The following is a 16,838-nucleotide window of genomic DNA, read 5'->3' as shown; positions in this document are numbered from 1 at the left end:
AAAAGGTGTCATGAAACCCTAGGTCATCTATATTTTCTCCTACTTTATCTTCTGGGAGTTTTATAGTTTTGTTTTTACATTTAAGTCTATCATACATTTTGAGTTAATTTTTGTGAAGAGGTTAAATTCCTTATCTAGATTCTTTTTTTTTTTTTCATGTGGACGACCAGTTTTTCCAGCACCATTTATTGAAGACACTATCTTTGCTCCATTACATTTCCAGTGTATTTTCTTTGCTTCTTTGTCAAAGATCAATTGACTATATTTATGAGAGTCTATTTCTGGGCTCTTATTCTATTTCATTGATCTTTATGCCTGTCACTATCTTGAATACTGCAGCTGCATAGTTATGGTCGATGTCAAGTAGTGTCAGTTATTGAACTTTGGTTTCCACTTTCAATATTGTGTGGACAATTCTGCATCTTTTGCCCCTCTATATGAAATTTAGAATCAGTTTATTGATATCCATATGTGTCAATGGGAAGAACGTCCTGGTATTTTGATTGGGAGTGCATTGACTTTGTAGATCAAGTTGGGAAGAACTGACATCTTGATGATATTGACTCTTCCCATCCATGAACATAATCTTTCTCTTCATTTTTTATTTAATTAATCAGAGTTTTGTAGCTTTTCTCCTATAGATCTTATACATATTTTGTTAGATTTATGCCTAATTATTTTATTTTAGGATGTGTCAATGTAATTTGCATTTTGTTTTTAATGTCAAATTCTACTTGTTCATTGTTGATATTAAAGAAGAGATTTTAAGACTGCAAATTGCATGGAAAGCATGAATTCTAGCCCATTCACACTTCATGGCTTTCCACTGACCACATAGTTCCCTTTGCTTCCTAACATTGCTATTTGTAGCTGAAAGTTTAGTTTAGTTTTGGACTGTGTCAGGAGTATATTGAGGGTCATCTGGGTGGCTCAGTGAGTTATGGGTCTGCCATTGGCTCAGGTCATGATCCCAGGGTCCTGGGATTGGGCCTTTTATTGAGCTCCCTGCTCAGCGGGGAGTGCTTCTCCATCTCCCTCTGCCTTTCCCCCCGCGCATGCACATGCCTTCTCTCTCTCTCTCTCTCAAATAAATAAAACCTTAGGAAAAAAAAAAAGAGTCTATTGAGAATACAACTGATGGATGAAGACTAAGAGTATGTCATCTTCTAGTATCATTCTAGCATGATGCTAGCATCTTCTAGCATCATCTTCTAGCATGGTTTTTATACCAATTCTTACATACATTACTAACTGTCATAGATCTGAATTGTGACCCTCCCAAATTCATATGTCTAAGCCCTAAACCCTACTGTGAGTACATTCAGAAATAGAGCCTTTAAGGACATAATTAAGGTTAAATGAGGTCATAAGGGTAGGGCTTTAATCCAATAGGACTGGTGTCCTTATAAGAATAAAATGAGATATCAGGAATGTGTGTGTATAGAAGAAAGGATATTTGAGAAGATGACCATTTACAAATCAACAAAAAAAAAAAGTCTCAGGAGAGACCAAATATGTCAACACCTTGATCTTGGACTTCCATCTTCCAAAACCATGAGAAAAAAAAAAATCTGTTGTTTAAGGCAGCCAGTCTGTGGTACCTTTTATGGTAGCCTGAGCAGACTGATAAACTAACCTGTTCTTGACATTCAGTTTCTCAATTCTGCTCTCCTAACTTCTGAAACACTGCTTTTCTTCTGGCCAGTTTACTTGAATCTTTGCATCACTCTTTAATTTTCTTCAACACCATTACTCTTCTCATCACTTCTATAAGGACTAAACAATGAGACCCTGTAATCTATACTGTTTAAGGCATGATAGCCAGAAGTTAGTATCAAGTTAGTAATTTACCCAAACACTCACTGACAAGGGTCACCTACAAATAGGCCTTGAGATATTTCAGAAGTTCAGTCTTAGTCTTTACCACTGGCCTTAGTCTTCAGGTAAGTATTTCTGTGACTCATAATATCCTTCTCTTTCCTTTGTCAAACCTTTTAATGATTTATCTACAAGCCTATTGCCCTACTTATATTAATAACATCTATTTCTTCTGGCATATACTTCTTCAAACAGTATTTTCAAGATAAGCAAAATTATAAAATGCACATTTTACATTTTATGAAGACTGGAAGTATTTAGTAGAGGAACATATAATGCAATAATCTGAATGCTACAATATTTATGGAATTTGAGAAACAAATTGTTTAATAATCATTTAATTACCCTTGAACTTTTGGCTTTTGCCTTTCATACAATGAGAATAATTTGAAATATTTGTTTTGGGTAACCTGTATAATTAAACTTTGATTCCTGTAAACATTCTAAAAAGTAAATGCTTAGATTTGAACTAACCTGGGAAACATTGCTATATTAATAATGCCTTTTGAATCCTTAAAGGGCTAATTTAAGTAAATATGAAAGGATCATTAAAATTATTCATTTTATCCCAGTTTTTACACCCATTTATACACCTTGAAAGGGAAAAATAAACAAAAATCACAACTATAATAATCAGTCAAAATAGTTTTTCATATGATAGGTAAAGTAGAAAATATTTTTTTAAAGATTTTATTTATTGGGTGCCTGGGTGGCTCAGTGGGTTATGCCTCTGCCTTCAGATCAGGTCATGATCCCAGGGGCCTGGGATCAAGTCCCTCATCGGACTCTCTGCTCAGCAGGGAGCCTGCTCCTCCTCATCTCTCTCTGTCTCTCTGCCTACTTGTGATCTCTCTCTCTGTCAAATAAATAAATAAAGTCTTAAAAAAATATTTTGTTTATTTATTAGAGACAGAGAGAGCACTGAGCTGGGAGGAGAGGGAGAAATAGTTTCTCCTCAAACCAGGAGCTTTATGTGGGGCTCGATCCCAAGACCCTAGAATCATGTCTTGAGCTGAAAGCTGATGCTTAACCAACTGAGCCACCCAGGTGACCCTTAAAATAGAAAATATTAAAAAAGAAATTCTGATATTGTCAAACTTATTGTGACTCTTGCTATTAAATGAAGTAGACAGTAAAGAGCCTGAACACTTCATGTGAAATAGTAGATTGCTAATATTTGATGGTCATGTTGCTTTTGAAAAAGGATGTTATTTAAATATATGTATTCCTATAACAGCTAACAAATTATTTTCACTTAAAAGGTAGCCATAAGGGCGCCTGGGTGGCTCAGTGGGTTAAGCCACTGCCTTCAGCTCAGGTCATGATCTCAGGGTCCTGGGATCGAGTCCCTCATCGGGCTCTCTGCTCAGCAGGGAGCCTGCTTCCTCCTCTCTCTCTCTCTGCCTGCCTTTCTGCCTACTGATCTCTCTCTGTCAAATAAATAAATAAAATCTTTAAAAAAAAAAAGGAAGCATAAGTACACGTGAATAAGTATATATGTACCAATGACCATGTATATATCCTTAATGCTTGTTTTATAAAATTTGATGCATATTCATTTGTACTTATGGTTATCTTTTAAATGAAAATATCTTGTTGATTATATTTATAACCAAGATGAAATATCTATAACAACATCTAACACCAAATTTTAAACAATTTTGAACAAACTGAAAGGCTGATCATTTTCTAGATGCAGACCATCTTATGAATTTTAAAACTGTGGCAAAACAGGATTTCTGTTCTCTTTCAAAAAAAATGTTTGTGATAGAGAAATAATTGAATAGGGTCAAAACAAAACTTTTACCCACATTCTTTGAGAGCAATAGGTATTGCTGCTAGAAATTGAAATCAACCAAACCTCAACTTCTGCAGCATTTCACCAGGTCAGAAGATGTGGGGAAATGCTATACTTTTAGAAATTGTTTGTGTACTTATTCATTTACTTCAGCCTTTTTTAGAAAAAAAATGAATAAGTTTTCAAAGATTTTTTGTTGCCAAAAAGTCTAGGTCAAACCTATTACTTCAATCAATTAATAGCATCGATGACAAAGAAAATTGAATTGGATTCTACAAGAAGCAAAAGACTAATTTTCACACATACACTTTGTTATAAACCAGTGTGACTAAAACTAAAATATTGGTGTGTATGATATAAACACCTGAGTAAAGCAGAATGAGCATCAGTATGATCTTAAACACAATAAATGAGATTCTTAGAAATCTCCCATGCATCTATGCAGTTTTATTTGTTGTGAATTAGAACTTTTGTGATAGTCTATAAAAAAAAACTTTAACTCAATAACTCATTTTTGAAAGTAGCTCAACTGATGGGTCCTAAATATAAAAAAATTATTTATTTTTATTAACATATACTGTTTTATTTGCCCCAGGGGTACAGGTCCTAAACATTTTTGAAGATATTTTAATGCTATTAGAAAATAGGGCAGGATACCTAAGGTGAAATGTGGCATATTGCATATGGCATATATATCAAGTAAACCCTATTAGTTATAAGCTACACAGACTAAATCAAATAATAAGGAGACACTAAAAAGTAAAGCATTAAATTAACACTTATACCCACTCATGTGTAAATGCACATATCCTCCAACAGAACTTGTAATAAGGGCTAACTCTGGCCCCCAGTGAATTTATTGTCAGCTTATTCTGAAGTTACTTTTTTGTTGTCAAAAAAAGACAACAATGCTTTCAACAAAGTTCAAACTGAAGATTAGAAAATGTAATGAGTACCAAGATCCAATTGCTATGAACTACAAAAACTAATGTGACACTCAAACTATCAAAATGTATTGTTCACATTGTTTTAGCAGACACAAGACAGTGAATGACCAGAGCAGAATCATCCAGAAAGTTTATAATATACACCCAAGAAATGAAGAAGAGCACAATAAGCTACCATTTTGAAGCCAAACAATCGAAAATATGATATGACAGTGAAATAGACTAGACTAGAAATAGACCAGTGATTTATCACTGAGCATTCTATGTTGACAGGTAGATTAAATAAACAACATGTCACAGATTGGAACTGGCCATTGAAAAAGGAAATCTGCTAACTGAATTTGAAATTAATGTTATCAACGTAAGGCTTCAGGAGAATTGGAAATTAACTAAATGACAAATGGAGAGGCCTCTGCTGATGTAGAAGCGGAAAGCGTATGTTGAAATGAAGAAGGAAGTTGAATCAAGGAGGAGCAAGAAGCAACTAATGAAAAGCATGAGCTTTTAATTTCTCACCCGCCCCGCTAAGAAGACAGCATTAAAATACCAGTCATGGTCTTAAAATAAAGCATATGGCTGTCATATAGTCATATATTTGAATTCCAGGGACAATTTAAAGTTCTAGTCCAAACCTTGAACAGATTTCATATATACCAGAAAAAGATACTTTAGTATTTTTATAAGAGGGATTTGTATGGTAGGTGAAAAAAAAAGTTCTTTCAGAGATTCACTATTAGCAAAGAACAAGTATTTCAAGATCTATTATGATCGAAGTTTTATAGTCATAGCCTGACTTCCCATCCATGTCAGCTTAATTAAATTTGGTAGGTAAATCAATTACTATATGGCTAATTTTTTTCTTAAATCCTTGGTGAAACTGAACAGCATTGTTGCAGAGTTTAATAATAAGATTTTCATTTAAATTTATCATATGAATTTAATAAAGGAAATAAATAAATGTATTATAAGGATCTATAATTTTCTAATGATAATAACAAGATACATAGGAATAACGAGAAAATTATAACATTAACTGATAGTAAACATGATTGGAACAACATAAACTCTGACTACTGTCCTTATTTTAATATTAACACATTAATTTTGTATTTGTTTTAACTTTAATGGAAGCAGGTAAATGCATGTATTTAATTTAGGTGCTATGCTCTAATAAAATTATGTAAAAATATTGCAAAATTGTGAAATATAAAGTTAAAACATATCCAACTGCTTAAGAATTTATAATATGCTCTTTTATGATGTTACTAATAATTATAAAATATCAAGAGGTCTGTTTTCTTTTGTTTTAGTGTAAGTAGTAAAGCAAATATGTAATTCTGAAATCTTAACATTAGGATACTTTTTTTTAATTGAAGCAAATAAACATGTCTGACACTTTAGTAATTGTGGATTTTTAAAAGGCCAGAATACTTAAAAATATTCCAATATATAACTAGGAAAGTTTTTTCTAATATAACTCTTTATATGACTCTTCTCAATAGGGGTGATATGTTGTGAGTTCATTGGAATTAATAAAAATACATTATACTCATATTTGAAGTGTAGAGGATGGGAACAAAAAGTTTAAGTAGCTTTCTTATAAAGTGATAACTTTTATACATAGAATATATGCTGCTTAGAACATTTTTATTTATTAAATTAGTTCCTGCTCTTTTCCCAGTAGAAGAAATATATTATAAAAACCTAGGACTTGTGACTTTTCAGTTTTATACCATTGGGTTATAGGATAAGATTTCCTTTCATGAGAAAATAATAGACTATAATTCAGAAGGTGATACATGATCCAAGAGAACATAATTAAATTTCAAAGTGATTATCTTGATCCCTCCCACAAAAATCTATCTGCAAATGACAAAATGCCTTTGTGAAACCATAAGCACCTACATGTAACATAGTTTTGGGGGAGGTTTACAAAGAAATCAAGTATCAACACAAGGATTTAGCCACGCTGTGGAATGAATTTACACATGGATTTTAAAAAATATCCACTTTTAAAAGTTTACTTTTACTTTACTTTACATGCAAACTCTTCAAATAACAAATAACAATATAAATGATATAATGGTTTTGGTGTGACATTTAATATCTGTTGCTAAACCCCTCACATGAAACCAGAAATAAAGATGACCCATTAGCTTGACTTCAGGTTTGAAAAATCAGGTATGTGGCATCTGCCATCCTATCCCAAACTGTAAGTCATTTAAAACTTTACACCTTTTTAATTTGATTTGATATTTTAAATTTTTATTTTAATTCCAGTTAGTTAACATACAAAGTTATGTTAGTTTTAGATGTACAATATTGTGATCTGATACTTCCATACAACACTCAGTGTTCATCACAAGTGCACTCCTTCATCCCACCACCTATTTTACCCACCCCCTTCTCTTCCCCTCTGGTGACCATCAGTTTGTTCTTTATAATTAAGAGTTTGTTTCTTGATCTTTCTCTCTTATTTTTCCCCTTTGTTTGTTTTGATTATCGAATTCCACATATGTGAAATCATGCTATTTTTCTTTCTTTGACTGACTGACTTTGTAATGCTCTCTAGCTCCACCCATGTCCTTGAAAATGACAAGATTTCATTCTTTTTATGGCTGAATAACATTCCATTGTGTCTGTATACCCCTTCCTCTTTATCCATTCATCAATCGATGGACACTTGAGTTGCTTCCATATGTTAGCTATTATAAATAATGCTGCTATAAACATAGGAGTGCATGTATTCCTTTGAATTAGTGCTCTTATATTCCTTGGGTAAATTTCTATTAGCACAATTGCTGGGTCATAAAGTAGTTCTATTTTTAACTTTTTGAGGAACCTCCATAGTGTTTTGCCAGTGGCTGCACCAGTTTGCATTCCTACTGACAGTGCACCGGTGTTCCTTTTTCTCCCCATCCTTGCCAACACCTGTTGCTTCTTGTTTTGTTGATTTTAGCCATTCTGATAGTTATGAGGTGATATCTCATTGTAGTTTTTATTTGCATTTCCATGGCAATAAGTGATGATCAACATCTATTCATGTGTCTGTTGGCCATCTCCATGTCTTCTTTGGAGAAAGGTCTGTTCATGTCTTCTGCCCATTTTTAAACAGGATTATTTAGGTTTTTTTGGGTGTTGAATAAAACTCCACACTTTCAATGAAATTAAAATTTTCATAAAACCTGTTACCAAAAAATAAAATCAGGGAAATTTTGAGAAGAATTTACTAAGTCAGAGGTAAGAATTCAAATTTTAGCAGAACCTGGAAAATAAGATCAATGGAAAATGTTTATTGAGCTTCTGAAAAATCCATCTATCTCATATGAAATCTGGTGAATCAAAAGTTAAAATAAATGCCTTCTTGATTGTCTAAGGTTGAAAAGTCACTACCACTTATTTGGGCCAAGAAAAAAATGGGAAAATAAATATTTTCACACAAGCATAAATAGTTTGCTCCTCTGGGATTAAGAAATCATGAGTAGTAAACCGTGGAAGAAGATAAATATTTCTTCATGAAATGTGATGTCAGGATCATTAATAGTACACATGGACCTCTGAATTTTGACTGGGTATTCCAGTAGGGAATTTCAGAATACCTCTTACCAAGTAAGATTCTCTTCTGTCTGCTGAGATATCATTATCTAATAGCAATAAAACCTTGAGAAAAAAACCTCAAAAATTGATAGGAATAAGTGGAAATCAAGTAGCCACATTAAAAACCACAATAAAAACTTCTTTTCAGGGACACTTGGGTGGCTCATTGGGTTAATCCTCTGCCTTCAGCTCAGGTCATGGTCTCAGTGTCCTGGGATCCAGCCCCGCATCGGGCTCTCTGCTCAGCAGGGAGCCTGCTTCCCCGTTTCTCTTTGCCTACTTGTGATCTCTCTCTCTCTCTCTGTCAAATAAAAAAAATAAAATCTTAAAAAAAAACTTATTTTCACAGTAAATTAGATATGCAATTAGTAGAAGCAAGAAATAGATTTACATTATGTAAATTTACATTATGTAAACTCAGGAGATAAATTGGGAGGGAAGTGTTACAGCTAGGAAGGGAAAAGGAAGAAAAAAACTAAGTTTAAAAATCATAATTAGATTTTTGACCTTTTGAAGAGAAATGAAACAAACATTAGTTTGTATTTCTCAAAATCTACAGAATAGAAGCAATTTTCATAATAGCCAAACTATGGAAGGAGCCAAGATATCCTTCAAAAGATGAATGGATAAAGATATGGTTCACATACACAGTGGAATATTACTCAGCCATCAGAAAGGATGAATACCCACCATTTGCATTTACATGGATGGAACTAGAGGGTATTAGACTAAGTGAAACAAGTTAAGCAGGAAAAGATAATTAGCATATGGTTTCACTCATATGTAGATTATAAGGAATAGCCCAGAGGATTAAAGGGGAAGGCAGGGAAAGCTGAATGGGAAGAAATCAGAGAGGGAAACAAACCATGAGAGACTGTGGACTCCAGGAAACAAACTGAAGGTTGCAGAAGAGAAGGGGGGGTGGTTAAAGGGTTGAGGTAACTGGGTAATGGGTACTAAGGAGGGCACATGATATGATAATCATTGTGTGTTATATAGTACTAGTGAATTGTTGAATGCTACCTCAGAACCTAATGGTGTATTATATGTTGGCTAACTGAACATAATAAAAAAAAATTGAAAAAAAAAGTTTGATTAAAATGGGAAAAAATTAATGATGTACTATATGTTGGCTAATTGAATGTAAAAAATCTACAGAATAAATAAGTGTTTATTTTATGCCATACTTGAGATTGGTGATAATGCCAACAAATTATACGGATTAGCAGAATTTAACATATATAAAATTATCTAGTGCTTTTTAGAAGGTAGGTTTTTGGTTTGTTTGTTTTTTTTTTTTTTTTTGAAACTGAATTCCTTTCTTGGTTCTATTATTTGGTGATATATCGGAGTTAAGAAAACCAGATGAAGTAGTGGTTATATAAGTTCTCTGAAAAGTTGAAAGTATTTTGCAGAAACAAGTATTTTTATTAGAATGATTTAGTTGTTACCTGTCCATGAGTACCTGTGAGTTTGCCAGTGACCCCTCAATCCAACAGAGCAAACCTTTTGAGTTTCATGCTGACATGAGCAGAGATCAGCATTATGCTCGAGATATTTCCCATTGAGTAGGATGGTTTACAACTAAAGGAGAGAACAACTTTAATGAAGTAAGCACTTCTTCAAGCATATTTTACAATTGCACTGCTGTTCGAAGTATTGTCTACTGTTTCACATTCATCCCTTGGGCTTTAGCTAAAAAAAAAAAAAAAAAAAGAAAATCAGCTTTATTTAAGTATAATGTTTTCTATCAGTGCTGGTTTTTGGATTGCTTTCTTTACATAACCATCAACAAGAAACTTGTGTTTAAAATAAAGTATTGTTTCATGCCAAGACATAATTTCTCTTCCAAATTGAAGTTGTAATTCAGAACTCTGGCCAAAAGCAACTGTATTTTGCAAAGTTCCAAAGTTAACAAAGTAAAGCTAAGTGATAAAAATCATTAGTGGATGATGTTTTCAGTTGTGCTTTTTAGTTACTTTAGCAGATGCAATATTGTCTTCTTCTTTTCACAGTAAATTAGATATGCAATTAGTAGAAGCAAGAAATAGATTTACATTATGTAAAAATGGTGTGCATAAGATTAATTATGAGCAGAGAACTAAAAATGTGCCAATATTGAAATAACTACACCATGGGGACATTCTTATCCAAATGATTAAATTAGCCTTTTGGCCAGATGATAAATACTTCCCAGTCATCAAATTAGTAAAATGCAAGAATCAAGAGTCATGACTCTCCTTAAAATAAGAAGACTGATACCAGGTTTTTATACCTTTATGGGGCATCATTTGATTTTATCTATTATGAATTTCTTCTTTACCACTTTTGATTTATATGTTCATATGTAATGCTGATAAGGCAAACAAGAAAGTTTATCCAGTTTCCTATACCTGGTTTCACAATTTTGCTAACAGTTACGGTTTAGATTAGTTCTATTTGGCCTAACTTAGAAGAAGTACATATATCATTTTTTCAAAAAATTCTACCTTGTTTATATTAGCTTTTTAGTATTATGAAAAATATTTTATTTCTTTTAAGATTTTATTTATTTATTTGACAGACAGAGATCACAAGTAGGCAGAGAAGCAGGCAGAGAGAGAGGGAGAAGCAGGCTCCCTGCTGAGCAGAGAGCCTGATGTGGGGCTCATTCCCAGGACCCTGATATCATAACATGAGCTGAAGGCAGAGGCTTTAACCCACTGAGCCACCCAGGTGCCCCTGAAAAATATTTTATACATGGGGACAAGGACACATTTTGAAATAGATTATGATTTCTATTACAACTAGATATAGATCACTAGATGAAAATCTCTACAGGCTTCAACCATATATTCACTGTTCAATATGTTATCATCAGCAGTCTTAGCACCTGAAAAATTTGCCTGTGAGTTATTAAATCACTTCAAAGTATTATACTCATTAAATAGGAAATACATTGTTATATCTGCCTCTACCCCCATTGGCTCTCTCCCTCTTTCCTTCTACAATGAATGAATGAATGAATGAGTGAAGAGAAAAAAAAGCAAAGAAAAAGAAAAGAAAAAGAGAAGAAAAGAGAAGAAAAGAAATCTTCTTCTACATTCTGGGATATACTAACAAATAAAAAAAGATAAAATGTCTGAAGTTCACATTATGGAAACAGAAAATGAATAAGGAGGCGTGCCTAAGGTGGCTCAGTGGGTTAAAGCCTATCTTCTGCTCAGGTCATGATCCCAGGGTCCTGGGATCGAGCCCTGCATCAGGCTTTCTGCTCAGCAGGGACCCTGCTTCCTGCTCTCTCTCGGCCTGCCTCTCTGCCTACTTGTGATCTTTCTGTCAAAATCAAAAGCTTCTGCAAAGCCAAGGAAACAGTCAAGAAAACAAAGAGGCAACCCACGGAATGGGAGAAGATATTTGCAAATGACAGTACAGACAAAAGGTTGCTATCCAGGATCTATAATGAACTCCTCAAACTCAACACACACAAAACAGACAATCATATCAAAAAATGGGCAGAAGATATGGACAGACACTTCTCCAATAAAGACATACAAATGGCTATCAGACACATGAAAAAATGTTCATCATCACTAGCCATCAGGGATATTCAAATTAAAACTACATTGAGATATCACCTTACACCAGTTAGAATGGCCAAAATTAGCAAGACAGGAAACAACATGTGTTGGAGGGAATGTGGAGAAAGGGGAACCCTCTTCCACTATTGGTGGGAATGCAGGTTGGTGCAGCCTCTTTGGAGAACAGTGTGGAGATTCCTAAAAAAATTAAAAATAGAACTTCCCTATGACCCTGCCATTGCACTACTGGGTATTTACCCCAAAGATACAGATGTCATGAAAAGAAGGGCCATCTGTACCCCAAAGTTTATAGCAGCAATGGCCACGGTCGCTAAACTGTGGAAAGAACCAAGATGCCCTTCAACAGATGAATGTATAAGGAAGATGTGGTCCATATACACTATGGAGTATTATGCCTCCATTAGAAAGGACGAATACCCAACTTTTGTAGCAACATGGACGAAACTGGAAGTGATTATGCTGAGTGAAATCAGTCAAGCAGAGAGAGTCAATTATCATATGATTTCACTTATTTGTGGAGCATAACAAAAAGCATGGAGGACATGGGGAGATAGAGAGGAAAAGGGAGCTGGGAGAAATTGGAAGGGGAGGTGAACCATGAGAGACTATGGACTCTAAAAAACAATCTGAGGGGTTTGAATTGGTGGGTGGGTGGGAGGTTGGGGTACCAAATGGTGGGTATTATAGAGGGCATGGATTGCATGGAACACTGGGTGTGGTGAAAAAATAATGATACTGTTATGCTGAAAATAAATACATTTTTTAAAAATTAAATAAGTAAATAAAATCTTAAAAAAAAAGAAAATAAAGAAATTAGTGCACTAGAAAGTAGTGGATGGCAGTAAGAACTATGAGAGAGAGAGAGAAGGAAATGAGTGATGGAGTAGAAGGATGCATTTCGCAGCTTAAAGTAGTCAGGAAAGGCCATGTTTTAGCATTTGAGCAAGGACCTGTAGGAAGTGAGACAGTGGACCATGGTGATATCTGGGGAAAGAATGTTTCAAAAAGTAGGGATCACAAGATAAAATTCCTGAGGTAGGAATATTCCTGGCATGGTCCACGTAAGAAAGAGGATGATATGGCTGTGTATTTGTAAATGAGGTAGAGAAGAGTAAGAGATGGGAGGAAATAGGAAAGAAATGGGCTAAGGATAATGGGGATGGTTATTGTGGAGGAGGATCTTTAAAATCATTGGAATGACTTTGGAGTAGAAAGACATGTGGATCCATTAAGCACTCTGAACACTGAAGTGACATAATCTGAATTTAGTTATTTTTTTAAGTTGAATATATATATATGTGTCGTGCTCTTCCTGCCCGCAGAGATGACGCAACATACACACAAGTCGATGCACAAGCTCTTGTTTATTCCCTGGTCGATCTTTCTCCTCTTCTTGCGGGGAAGTTCACTTGCCTTATATAGGGCATAACAGCCAATTACAGGGGTGTTCATGTGAACAGGGAGTATACAGCCAATCACAGGGGTGTTCACGTGAACAGGAGGTATCTGGGGCTTGTAGGCAGTGGTGGCATACGGTGCTCATGTGACGAGCACGAAGTCATGTGTGGCCAGGGCGGATATTTTTTAGGCTGTCTGTACTGCTCCGGCACCATCTTAGGGGCAAGACCGGCGCTATCTTGGGGGCGTGAGAATCTGAGATAATTCTTAGGAGAGGTTCGCTGCTCGGGAAAGATTAGAATACAAGTTAGATGTGATGCATATGCCCCATAAGGGCTGGATACAACTGGTGGAGAGAATTTGCGACATTAGGGTCATTTGTTCCTGGAGGAGATCTATCCTTTGATTGAGGATCATTACGAATGATATACAAGGGGGTTGAAAGGAAGAAGAATAGTTAAAACGAACAAAGAAGCAAAGGCTCCCGGGAAGGAGTAAGGAAGTGATGTTGTAAGCTGCTTCGGTGTTCTCATATGGTAGAGATGGAAAGCCGGTACTTGCATTGGTAGAGAAAAACAAAGGAAAAACTGTCGAGTCGTTAGAGAGGGGCAGAGGACCAGGCCAGGCTTGCACCATGGCCCATAATTGTACTTCTCTATTCCACCATGGTTGAGTCAAAACACTGAAGGGTAGGATGAGTATCCACAGTAGGCATAGGGGGTCCATCGTTGTCAGCTGCCCAATTCAGGGATGTGTGTAATATCCATATCATGACCACTCATTACAAAATCCATTCACTTTATCTCTAGCAGAAGCAAATTACTTGATTATAGCCCTTCATTACCTCAATAAACTTCTCATCCCTAGACCTGCAAAGTTAGCAAAGTCAAGTACAGAATACCTAAGACGGTAGAAGAGGTAAAAAGGCGTAGAGATGTTGGGTAGTCCCTCAGTTCTGGATACTGCTTAGCAGCGCAACATCTAATGAGCAATGACAGACAGCAACTATCCTAATCTAGGTCAGTACAACAGCCAAAATACTTTGTAAACTCTTTGGTTCTTTCTGGAGATCAAATCAACACTCTTCTGATTAAAAAGCATGTGAGGAGCTTAAGAGCAACTGAAGTGTTTAACAATATCTACTTATCTAACATCTTTTACCAAAAAATTGTACTAAAAATAACTCATAACTGAGAAAAGTACTAACATGAACTGGTACTAACATAAACTGCAAAAGCCAAGAACAGAAATTAGGAGTTGTGTGATACTGAATAGTATATGTGAACTGAAGATTCTGCTGCCTTGTATAGCACCAAGTATACTTTCCTTTAATAAACCCAAACTTAGGCACAAGAACTCAGTGTTACCAGGATTTCACCTTTTCTTACTATGTTTTATTTGTATTTGTACCTAATTTTTACTGAAACTTAATTTATTGAAATTTAATTTTTAAAAGATACTATTTAGAAAATGGTCTTACCCAGAGAAAATTATGGTGACACATATTTTAGATATTACATTATTATGTTTAATTTAAATATTAGATTAAAAGTCTATAGTATCACATATATCAATTATTTAAGCTGTCTTTCCATTTGAGATTAAAGGCTTATGCTAAGCTATACTCCTCACCTTCCCTGTGACTAAGAGCTGAATTGCAAGATATATACCTACAAGAAGTGGCAATCTGTAGCTATGAAGAGTTCTGTGTAAGTGTGTAAAGTTAAGGGACCTATAAAAGGATTGAACTCCCATCTTTAGCCACATTAGCACCATGCTCCAACTGCGTTAATTGGTTCAAAATGTTAGATAAGACAGTGATAACTAAAGAAATAGGAACAAAGAAAGGTTCTATTTCATCATCTTAAGGTTTCACACAGATGACGCAGGTTTACTATTCAAATTCACACTTCCTGAAAAACAACTTCTTAACCCTCAAGAGGGGTTCCATTAGCTTTCAAAAGTGCCCGCAAGGGGCTCTCCATTCGGAGTCTAAAAATTTCCGACCTCTTTATCTTTACCTTTACAGTCGCGATCCCGTGAACATACAGCTGCTGTCCCTTTGTGGTTTCTCTTCAGCAAACTTCTAACCTTTCCTTTGTGGTCGTCCTAGTAATGAACGTGCAATCCTTTTGTGGTTGCTCTTCAGCAAACTTCTAACCTTTCCTTTGTGGTCGTCCTAGTGATGAACGTGCAATCCTTTAGTGGTTGCTCTTCAGCAAACTTCTAACCTTTTCTTTGTGGTCGTCCTAGTGACAAACGGGCAATATGACGAGGGGGAAAAGTACTCATGTATTGCCTTCTTTCACCTTCTCCCTAAAATTCTAAGTTTAAAAAGCTGCACAACTTCTATTCCATGAAATATTCCTGTTAGAACTACCACTTCTAAAAATCAAGTAAACAAAATGGAAACATTGTATTTCACTCTGACAAAACTGTTCAATGTGAGATCAATGCACATAAAATTAAAAGGTTAAATATACCTCGATATTATCAGTAAATCAGAACATATCTCAACCAGTATCAGAATTTCTACCTTCACTGTATCTTTGCTATTTTTAAATATACTCACAGTTCCCGGGTTTTGGCACCAAATGTCACGCTCTCCCTGCCCACAGAGATGATGCAACATACACACAGGTCGATGCACAAGCTCTTGTTTATTCCCTGGTCGATCTTTCTCCTCTTCTTGCGGGGAAGTTTGCTTGCCTTATATAGGGCATAACAGCCAATCACAGGGGTGTTCACGTGAACAGGAAGTATACAGCCAATCACAGGGGTGTTCACATGAACAGGAGGTATCTGGGGCTGGTAGGCAGTGATGGCATATGGTGCTCATGTGACGAGCACGAAGTCACGTGTGGCCAGGGAGGATATTTTTAGGCCGTCTGTACTGCTCTGGCGCCATCTTGGGGGCGTGACCCTGACATAAATCTGTCTCTGTGTGTATGTGTGTATGTATGTATATATTTACATTTATGTATGCATATATATTCAATTATCACACAAATAGGTTTTGTTTTCTTTTGGTATAGAGGTTTATGAATTTTAAAGTTATAGATTTATATAGTACCTATTGTGGCACTTAGGTGTTTAATGGACTGTTCTGGCTACTTTTCTAAGAATAAAATACAGGGTGGCAAAACAAGAAGCATTACAAAAACCATGAGGAGCCTATAATAATAATCCAGGTGAATTATGACAGTGATTAGAGCCAGAGTAGTAGCAGTGGAAATATTTAGTAGTGGTCAGATCCTGGTATTTTGAACACACCTCCAGTTGACTGGATGACAAATGTAACAGAGAGAAAAATCCTTTGTGACAGCAAGAGCTTTAGTGTAAGCAGATTAAAAAAAAATGGACTTGTATTATAATGAAAAGTAAAGACTTGGGAAATGCAGGATGGAATGATGCACAGAGAGTTCTGTTTGGGATGTGTAAGTCTGACATTTCTATTAAAATTAGGAAATAGTAGTATAAAGCAGTTAGGTATCTGAGCCTGGAGGTGAGATAATCGTAATACAAAACTGAGAGCCATTAGTGTATAGAAGACCATACAACCAGAAAAGTTTACAAAGAGAAAAAGAAAGTATAGATCAAGAAACAAGCATCAAACAAACAAATGGCACGAACATTCCA

At 35.3% G+C, this 16,838-nt stretch overlaps 1 long non-coding RNA gene across 1 annotated transcript; it reads right to left on the bottom strand.

Moving 5' to 3' along the window:
• Positions 1 to 9,627: 9,627 nt before the first annotated feature.
• On the bottom strand, positions 9,628 to 15,885 carry LOC309862585. The gene is made up of 3 exons (XR_014310593.1): positions 15,772 to 15,885; positions 15,221 to 15,378; positions 9,628 to 9,915 (listed from the first exon to the last, which is right to left on the bottom strand). It is a non-coding gene; the product is annotated as an uncharacterized lncRNA (long non-coding RNA).
• Positions 15,886 to 16,838: the final 953 nt, after the last annotated feature.

The sequence above is a fragment of the Mustela nivalis genome, assembly GCF_964662115.1.
Source record: "Mustela nivalis genome assembly, chromosome: 1".
In the NCBI taxonomy this organism is placed as follows: Eukaryota; Metazoa; Chordata; class Mammalia; order Carnivora; family Mustelidae; genus Mustela; species Mustela nivalis.
Note: the sequence above shows the minus strand (reverse complement) of the source record. Positions and strands in the feature narration are given on the sequence as shown.